Source organism: Protopterus annectens, chromosome 12.part0 (assembly GCF_019279795.1).
Source record: "Protopterus annectens isolate FY-2018-M chromosome 12.part0, PAN1.0, whole genome shotgun sequence".
Taxonomy (NCBI): domain Eukaryota; kingdom Metazoa; phylum Chordata; order Ceratodontiformes; family Protopteridae; genus Protopterus; species Protopterus annectens.
Window position 1 is genome coordinate 54,431,333 of NC_056746.1, and position 10,076 is coordinate 54,441,408.

A 10,076-nucleotide genomic window follows, 5' to 3' on the forward strand; every position below is an offset into this window, starting at 1 on the left:
CCAGCTGGAACAGAGCCCATTTTCAGCAGAGGACTGGGAAGGAAGGCTCCAGACACATCTTTGAAATCTGGGAGGAAAGTGGACCACCCAGAAGAATCCCACATGAAGTCAGAGAAGATATGTAGACTCTACACAGAAGACACCCCAGCCGAGAATCAAACCGGAGAACCTCTTGCTGTGAGGTGATAATGACAACCACTGGACCACTGTGCCATATAATTACCTGCCATAAATTATGCAGTTGAGTTTCCCACATTTGGGGAAATCACACAGGTGAACCCAACTGAAGTGGGCAATGGAAGAGCCTCGCCCTGGGGAAACCACTTTCTTGATAGTGGTATTCCCCTGCCAGGTAAGTATTAGAGTATTGTTGTTTATCCTCTGCTTCACACACATGTAGCAGATTAGGGTGTGGCACTTCAGGTCATTATATTGGTACCTGTAGTAATCACTGGAGCACAGAGTGTCCATATCCCTTTCCTGCTGCTGGATTAGGCCATTCCAAGCATCCTCTTCCTTCTTAAATGGTCCATCACAGGGACCCAACAGCTGTTTCATGAAATTCCTGTGAAGGTGATACCATTTATGTCTCCTTCACACACCATAGAATGTCCTAAAATAGTACATGGTGCCTATTATTTTAAACAGCACCATTTTGTTCTCTGCTAGACAGACAAGGAAGGTTACAATTTTAATCACAGAGGTGTATGTCCAAGCTGTTTGCCTATGACACCTTATTCCTGTCATAGGAGGTCATGAGCTATAACAGTCCCTTTCTAGGAAACTGCAACTCCAGGACACAGTATGACACTCATATGTCACAAGATGTCATGAGTATTGGTATCCTTTGGCAACAAACTACATTTATGTCCAGGTCACATCCTGGTACTCCATCATGGTTACAGGAAGACCAGAACAATGGCAGTCATCACCCTAAAACTGCTTACAGCTTCTCTTACAGATGAAGATGTGAATTTAAGCTAAAATATAACATATTTCACTTCAAAATTTTATTTTGCACTCCCTTTAATGGAAAGCTGTGGTGTAAGTACTGTGTAAAAAATGAATATATTAGACAAACAGATACAGCAAAAATGTCCTTGGGATGACAACTTTTTTTTAATTTAAATAATTTTTACAATGATTTCAAAATGAGCAAAATGCTAGAATAGACCTCAATTTCATACTGTGCTAATAAAGTGATGTCAAAATTGTGGTTCTGCTATCTTTGCATGTTTCCATGAATTTAAATTCCCTGAAGCTACAAATGAATGAAGAACAGCAGTTGAAGCTTCAGCTCTACAAAATAGTTTTTTTGCAGAAAGCAAGCCCCCGTGAGCCCTCATGTGGTGAAAACGTTTATATATATATATATATATATATATATATATATATATATATGTGTGTGTGTGTGTGTGTGTGTGTGTGTGTGTGTGTGTGTGTGTGTGTGTTTATATATATATATATATATATATATATATATATATATATATATATATATATATATATATATATATATCTACCTATCTATCAATATAGATTTAATTACCTTTGATGAACAACCAAATGATTAACATTGTGCATGTGGACATGCTACTATACATATATGAGCGTTAATCTCATTGCATGCAAAACTTTATAACAAAATGCAAAGCAAAACATTATTTTTTCCAGGGGTCAAACTCCCCCTGGCATCCCCTTCACCTCTGTTAATTATAAATTCTAACTCTGAGATCACACAATTCTAAGGGAAAGGGCAAGTTCCCCAACTCTGAGAATTGTCTGATCTGCTACTTTTGTTGACAGGCGCCGACCATCTGGGGAGTCAACCAAATTCTGTTGACAAAACAGATGTCAACCAAAGCACTGTTCGACAAAAGTAGAAATTTTCTTATATATCTACATATTAACGAGTTTTGGAAACTCAAAATACATATGACCAAGACCATATCTTAGAAAAAAAAATCTATTGATGATTATAAAAGGAATTCCAAATAATATTTCCTTTACAGTGAAAGACTTTTCTTGACAGTAAAGGTAGGAAAACTAATTTAAGGATTTATGGTTTGGCAGAAAATGTAAGATGAGATAAAATCTAACTTTTCTGACAAACTTGGATTCAAGGAATGCTGACACTACAACAAAAAGTGTGAAAAATTAAATTTCTTCTATATTGAACATGAGATTTAAAACACAATATATGTAGCACACAATGCGCAGCAGTAGATATTAAGTACTTTTGTACTTTTATTAAATAAACTGTTTAAAGCGAGAGAAACACAATAAGAGCTTGCAAGTTCCACAAAATCCTTCGTTTAATGAGCGCTTTCGGTGAGGACAATACCTCACCTTCCTCAGATAAAACTAAGGACAATTGACCCTGTTTTTATACAGGCGTCTTAAAGTAAATAGAAAAAAGTTAATTGAATAATTTAAACACAATCAATTATGTTTTAAAAGAAAACATACAACTGTGTATACATTTAAAATATCATATCATGTTATAACACTCTTAAAATGTTAAAAACACTTTTAAAAAGTACTTAAATAACTCCAAAAGCAGCAATCAACTTTACATGTTATAAAAAGTAACATGCAAATGTTCAAAATATATTCCGGTAGTCTTCCACTCAACTTAAATGCATTATACACACATTAAATGCATTTTAAATGTTTGTTTTATGACCAACTAGTCGAAGGCAAAAACAAAAACAAAACAGGGACCAAAAACTACATACTAAATGTACCTAGAGGCATAATAAACCTGTGTCTATACTATAAGAACCCCAAAAATATGGTCTAAAAATGTTAAAACAAAGGTCTTACAAAAAAGTACAAATCCTAAATCCCTCTTAAAAGGAACAATACTACAACAGCTTAAAATAACGGGGCAACTCAGGAAAGTGCATTAGCACAAGAAAGTGTGATCCCCTCCATGGCTAACTTCTTGAGCAACAACAACTTCTTCGGCCCTGATAATAATGTTAATAATAGACATGACAATGAACCAAGGGTGAGTGATTTATCTACTAGCATTAATGAATTTGATTTAAAGTTGTATAAATGTAGAAAATTGCAACTAGAAGTTGCATACTTACAAGAATGCATTGACAAAAAGTTGATACCTAAAGGGTTGCGTCAGTGGTGCTTCCCTGTAGGTTTAGTAGAAGATTTTCCATTTCACCGAGAACTTTTGGGACTATTTGACAAACAAAGTTTAGAGTTCTTGGAGTCACTTGTTAATTTTTACAAAACAGAAATTGGTGCACTTACAGCTGAACTAGAGATTTTAGAACATTTAATCAAAAACCATAATGAATTTCCAAGATACAAATATGATTATGCCCGGATTTTCACAAGCATTGAGGCTACTATGATTAAATTGTTAACAACAAAGAAGAAAAAGATAGCTCGTGATGTGCACGATTATTCTAACAATAAAGCTTATCCTAGACCTCCTTGTAATTTTTCAACAGTTGCTCATACTTTTAATCAGCCTTCTGAGTTGAACAATACAGTCATCCCTGGACCATCCACTAATAATAACTCTAACGGGGACTCCTTTTTAGACAAAGTTTAGGTACAACCACTTCGACGTAGTGAAAGACTTAATAATAACAACAATTCTAGGATTAACAACACTGCTAGTAACACTAATCAGCACCGAGTCTGAAGTAACAACCACAATACTGAGGGGCCAACTGTATCCAACCAACAGAGTTTTTACTTGAACAACAATCGGCAACAGAACAGTCATCAGCCGAACAGGAAACAACCACAACCAAGGAACAGACGGAGACAGAGGAGGAGATAATACAGGCGTCTAGCTACTGCCTTAACCCCCGTATATGTATAAGTTCTCTTGGTGATTTTAGTATTTATAATTTTACAGAACTGGATATAACCCAAGACATGGTGGACTTTTTCTCAAAAGGACTGTCTTTTGTACCCAGTAGGAGAATGAACTTAGTCAAAAATGTTATCGATTAAAAATTATTTGTTTGTAAATTAAATTTGGATTTGTTGATAGGTGAAAACACATCTTTAGTTAGTTCAGTAAGAGTATATAGTATTTTTAATCCACCCTTACACCCTAGCCTTAATTTATTTGAAAGAATGTGAGAGATGGACTTTAGAGCTCTGGTCAATGACAGCACCCACAAGTCTAATAATAATATGAACATCACAAAATCTGAGCACAAATTCATTCACTTGTTGAACGAATGTAACATCCGTGTCATGAAGCCAGATAAGGGTGGGGGTCTTGTCTTCATGGACCACAGCACATATGTTGAATGCATGAATAAACATTTAGACACTGATGTTTATAAGCAAGTCTCTATTAATGAAGTCAACTTAGCCCATAAGAAAGTTAAAAACATCTTAGAAGACTTGTTTTTGGAAGCATACATCGACATAGATTTACATCAATATCTATCTATGATAGCACCTAAGACACCAGCTCTCTTTGGAACACCTATGTTACATAAATCAATTAATAATCCACCCTATTGTTGACGGGCGAGGTTCAGTGACTTATGCCTGTGCTAAATATGTTGACAGTATTTTGAAACTATAGATTGAATCAGAACCTCAAATTTGTAAAGACTCATGGGGTTTTTTACATAATATAAACAACATTGAATACCAAGCTGAAGCATGCTTTCTAACAATCGACGTAAAAGATCTTTATACTGTCATCCCTCAGAAAGTAGGGCTAGACTAGATTAGGGACTTTCTTTTATCTAAAAATGTCCCAGAAAAAAACATATATGTAATTGAAACATTACTGGAAATTGTTTTATCTAACAACTTTATGTTTTTTGAGGGTGATTTTTATTTACAAAACTCTGGTGTAGCTATGTGTTCACCATGCGGTGGTAGTTTCGCTAACGCTATTATGGCCCATTGGGAAAACACTTTATTGTTCACCCATCCACTCTTTCAAGAGAACATCACCTGGTATACTAGATACCAGGATGACATGTTTTTCATTTGGAATGGGCCAAAATCTTCAGTGGCACCATTTATAGCGAGTATCACGGCATTGACAGACTTTCTACAGTTTACTTATAACTTAGATGAAAATACTATTAATTTTTTGGATATTTTATTATCTAAAGACAAGGCTAATTCCAAGTTCAAAATTTGCATTTATAGAAAACCTACATACTCTAATGCCTTTCTATACTTTGCCAGTAGCCACCCTTACCATCAAAAGAAAGCAGTGGTTAAAGGCCAGTTGGTAAGGGCAGCAAGAATGATTACAGAAATTTCTGACTTTTTAGAAGAGTGTGAAAAGTTAGAAAGCATGTTTTTAAAAAGAGGTTACCCAAGTAACCTCATGTTTAACATTAAGATTGAAGTCATTAGTAAATGCAATATAGGCCATTTCAAACCTTTATTGAATAGACAGCTAGAGCAAATCAGTACACCCTTTGTCGACCAATGTAACACACTATCATCCAAGAAGAACACTACATATAAGATCAGTTTTCTTTGTACCTTTTCTTTAGATTTCCAACACATTAGGCAAATTTTGAACAAAAATTGGGGCATAATTTTAGAAGATCAAGCTCTAAAAGGTTAGGGGTGAAACCAAAAATTACTTATAGAAGAAATTTTAACCTTAAAATTCTTCTTGAACAAAAGAAAAAGTTCCATTCTTACAGATGTAAAGGTATGTTCAAATGTGGAGCATGTCCACAGTGTAAACACATCTTGGTGGCAAATGAATTTAATATTAGGGGTAATACTTATAAAATTAATCATAGATTTACCTGTGAGACTAGGAGTGTCATCTACGCCACATTATGTGATCATTGTACTGCCTTTTACATTGGAAAAACAGAAAGGAAAATTAAACAACGCATTTATGAACATTGCTATGCAATAAGTAAAAAGGATATGAACAATGCTTTGGCGAAGCATACAGTGGAATACCCCGACCATCATTTTAAATTTATAGTATTACAACAAAGGCTTGTTGATATTAGAGGGGGACCCTGCCAATTGTTGTTGGAGATTGATAAACTCAAGTGGCAGATTAAAACAATAGCACATATGTCCCCAGGTTTAAATGAATACCTTTCTATTAAATGTATTCTAAATTGCTAGCATTGAAAAGGTGAAAAGAAATTTCAAGGGGGATTTAGGATTTGTGCTTTTTTGTAAGACCTTTATTTTAACATTTTTAGACCATATTTTTGGGGTTCTTATAGTATAGACACAGGTTTATTATGCCTCTAGGTACATTTAGTATGTAGTTTGTGGTCCCTGTTTTGATTTTGTTTTTGCCTTCGACTAGTTGGTCATAAAACAAACATTTAAAATGCATTTAATGTGTGTATAATGCATTTAAGTTGAGTGGAAGACTACTGCAATATATTTTGAGCATTTGCATGTTACTTTTATAACATGTAAAGTTGATTGCTGCTTTTGGAGTAATTTAAGTACTTTTTAAAAGTGTTTTTAACATTTTCAGAGTGTTATAACATGATATGATATTTTAAATGTATACACAGTTGTATGTTTTCTTTTAAAACATAATTGATTGTGTTTAAATTATTCAATTAACTTTTTTCTATTTACTTTTAAGACGCCTGTATAAAAACAGGGTCAATTGTCTTTAGTTTTATCCGAGGAAGGTGAGGTATTGTCCTCACCGAAAGCGCTCATTATACGAAGGATTTTGTGGAACTTGCAAGCTCTTATTGTGTTTCTCTCACTTTAAACAGTTTGGTTTGTTTTTGCTTTTGCAGTTTTTAGTTTCTACTTTTATTAACTAGCTTGTTATATGTTGTATGAGGTTTGCACTCCTATGACTAATTATTTTTGACATACTGAATACAGTTGATCTAAGAAACTGAGAGAAAATATTGCGCTACACATTTTCCCGGATTTACTATTATTCCATGTAGGACTAGCTTAGTCCTGCACGGAAGCAGCCGTTTAGGAGCAGGACAGCAGCGCGCCATGCGTATTAATGAAGGCATGCTGCCTGAGCTCCTAATCTTACACAGAGCGTCTAAGAGTGTAGGGGGCATGTCTGAGAGTAGAACTCACAGAATATACATGCCTCTGCAATGAAGAACAGCAGAAAGCACTAAAGGGATGAACGGGACTACTGATAGGTGTCTGCATACCCACAGTAACATCCCCCCAATTGTACAACAGCAATAGTAAACACAAACAATATAAAGATACTTTTTTTAGGAAACAGGTGAAATTTAACCGTAGGTGTGCAGGTTTGCCCATCGCTTAGCTACGGTTAATGCAGCTTAAATGGCAGAAGAGGATAAAAAGGAAGATATATGGAAATGAAGCAGTATAACAATAGTGTAGTGGGCAGAGCATTTGCCTTATGAACAATCATTCCCGGTTCTAGTCCCATTACAACATATTCCATTTTCCATGTCACATCATGATATGACCAATATTTTTAGTTGCATAACCTACTAAATAACATATATTTGTGAACTGAAGTACTGCATTAAATGCAGATGTGAGGTGTCAGTGTCATAATGTTGCAAAGTCCACAGATAATCACGTGCCCTTACAGTTAATGTACACAGGAATCAGGGATACAAATGGAAGGTAAAATGTGTAATGAATGATAACTCCATACAGCTTCCAAATCCCCCACCTTTGCAAGAACCATTAGACAGCAGTAGTAAGTGGGAGTAAGCATAAGTAAGTACCAGTAAGTGGGTTTAAGCCCGTTTGCGCAGGGGTAAGCAATGCGCACACAAGTTAAGCAATATAGAAGCTAATGCTCTGTAAGCATATTTAACTGAAGGTTAGCATAGCTTACCCTCACGCAAACCCACGCAAACCAGCTTACAAGTGCTTAAAAGTGCCTTAATCACTCTGTATCCAACAGCCGCTGTTCTGCCCAGCAACAAAATAAACAGCCTTGCAGGTCTTGAACCCAGGACCCTATACACTATAGTCATAGTCAGAGTAGTTAACCACCAAGCCATCACAGAAATACATACGATCGAGGTATCACCAAACAAATCCTCACTATAGTAAAATCAAATTAAAAATATGAAAGGAATCAGTATACAGTCATATGTTCTATAACCTACTATATAATATAAATATGTGAACTGGAGTACATAAGTAATCCCAGATGTGAGGTGTAATTGTAATAGAGTGTTGAAGTCCCCTATTAAGCACAATGACCCCATGCAGTGTACGTACACATAAATCATGGATGCCAGACATATATATATAAGATGTAATGAATAATAAATCAATGTCAAAAAGCAAATATAATGCAAAGTAAATATTAAGCAACGCTAAGCACAAGCCAGCTTAGCAGGTGCAAGCAATGTGTAGGCCAGCTAACTCATTTTGCCCAGTGGTATACCCCTTTAAACAATGCCAACCTTAGGTAAGCAGGTTTGCCCATAGCTTAGCCATTTCAAAACTGTCCAATCATGCCAAAGTGCAGGAATTTGGTCCCATTTACACCCAACAGGCAGGAATACATCTCATAACTGGTTGTAGCTTCCCCTTGTAGGTACCAAGTCAGGAAGGGGAGAGGGAGTGCACTTTTGGGTGCAGTGCTGGGGCATCCAGGAGTCCAAAGTCATGGCAGGAATTCTTGTCAAAGACCATGAGCAGAGACTGCTGCAGGGCCAATACCAGGGTTCCCAATATAAGGTGGAAGCCTGGGACTGTCTTGCCCGTGACCTCACCAGTGCCACTGGCATGCCCGAACTGGTGAGCCTGTCAGTCATCACTATGCCGACCTGAAGGGGTAAAAGGGGGATCTCTTGGATCAGTGGATCCAAGAGGCTAGGACAACAGGGGTTGTCCCAGCTGTGTGTAGGTATCACTCCACCACCTGTTTAATAATTGCCAGCTCATGTATATTTTGGATAGGTATGGCTAAATATTCCTCTTATGTCCTTCACAGCAGCAAGTGAGCAGGCTGAAAAGCAGGAAAACCCATAGATATCACCTGGAGAGGTTGCGACGTGAGACAGGTTAGTAATACTCTTCCATGTACTGTCATAGGAAATAAATCTAAAATTATTAATAAGTTAATTGCCAGTATAAAACCTGTATTGTTTAAGGAAAGCACTGCATACACCAGAGAATATGGCAGGAAGAGTCACATATAGTTTGTATGTAAATAAAAGCATAATAGCCTGACAATAAAGGTCTAACTGCTGGATTGCATGTGTATATTCTGGTATCATATGGTAATGTAGATTTGCAATCACTTAATAGTACTGTGGTACTGTTACCCACACTGTGCAACATAAATAGAATGTGTAGGAATGTCTGTATATAACTGGTGTAATCCGCAGAGTTCATTTAGTACAACTGAGAGAGACATAGACAGAAAACAGTAAAAAAAAGCAAACAACAAAATCTGAATAGCACACACAACTGAGGCATGAACTGTTATATTTTTAGCACACAGCCAATGTTCGAATCCTGGGAGTGGTAGTAGTCTGCATACAGAATCATACCCCACAACTGTACAGATATGTCCAGAATGTCCAGTATATTGGCCCATATCTGCTGCCTGTCACTATGTCCCCCTGGAAAATCAGTGGGATGATCCCAGATGTATAGGCTGCAAACAAAAAATTCAACTGACTGTCACACATCGATAAGAACAAACCAGTCACTCTAGCAACTCCCCAAACTGTTATGAGAGTAATAATCCATGTCCTATCTACACCCCCATGTTGTCAAGCTGTGACCAGAGTGTGCACAGTAACAGAGTCAGATGTATGTGCATAATACTAATATAAAACTGGTACTTTGTGTGGCAACAGTCAGGTAGTGTTAACAAACATTGCTCCCACAGGTACGTCAGATAAGAACACTGTGCCCAGAAATAAAAGCGTGATACCCTGTACTGGTACTGTTTACTTTGGTACTGTATGGCATTGTTATTGTTGCAGTTGCTCTGAATAATAAGGTATTACTCATCACTGTCACCCACACTCTGCTACATAATATAACTGTCTAGGAAATCCTGTATAAGAATGATGCAATACAAGAATGTAAAGCCACAGGAGAATTATGCACAGAAATCAGATAAGAGATAT

At 36.5% G+C, this 10,076-nt stretch overlaps 1 pseudogene; it reads right to left on the reverse strand.

Moving 5' to 3' along the window:
* Nucleotides 1-215: 215 nt before the first annotated feature.
* On the reverse strand, nucleotides 216-360 carry LOC122817408 (annotated as a pseudogene).
* Nucleotides 361-10,076: the final 9,716 nt, after the last annotated feature.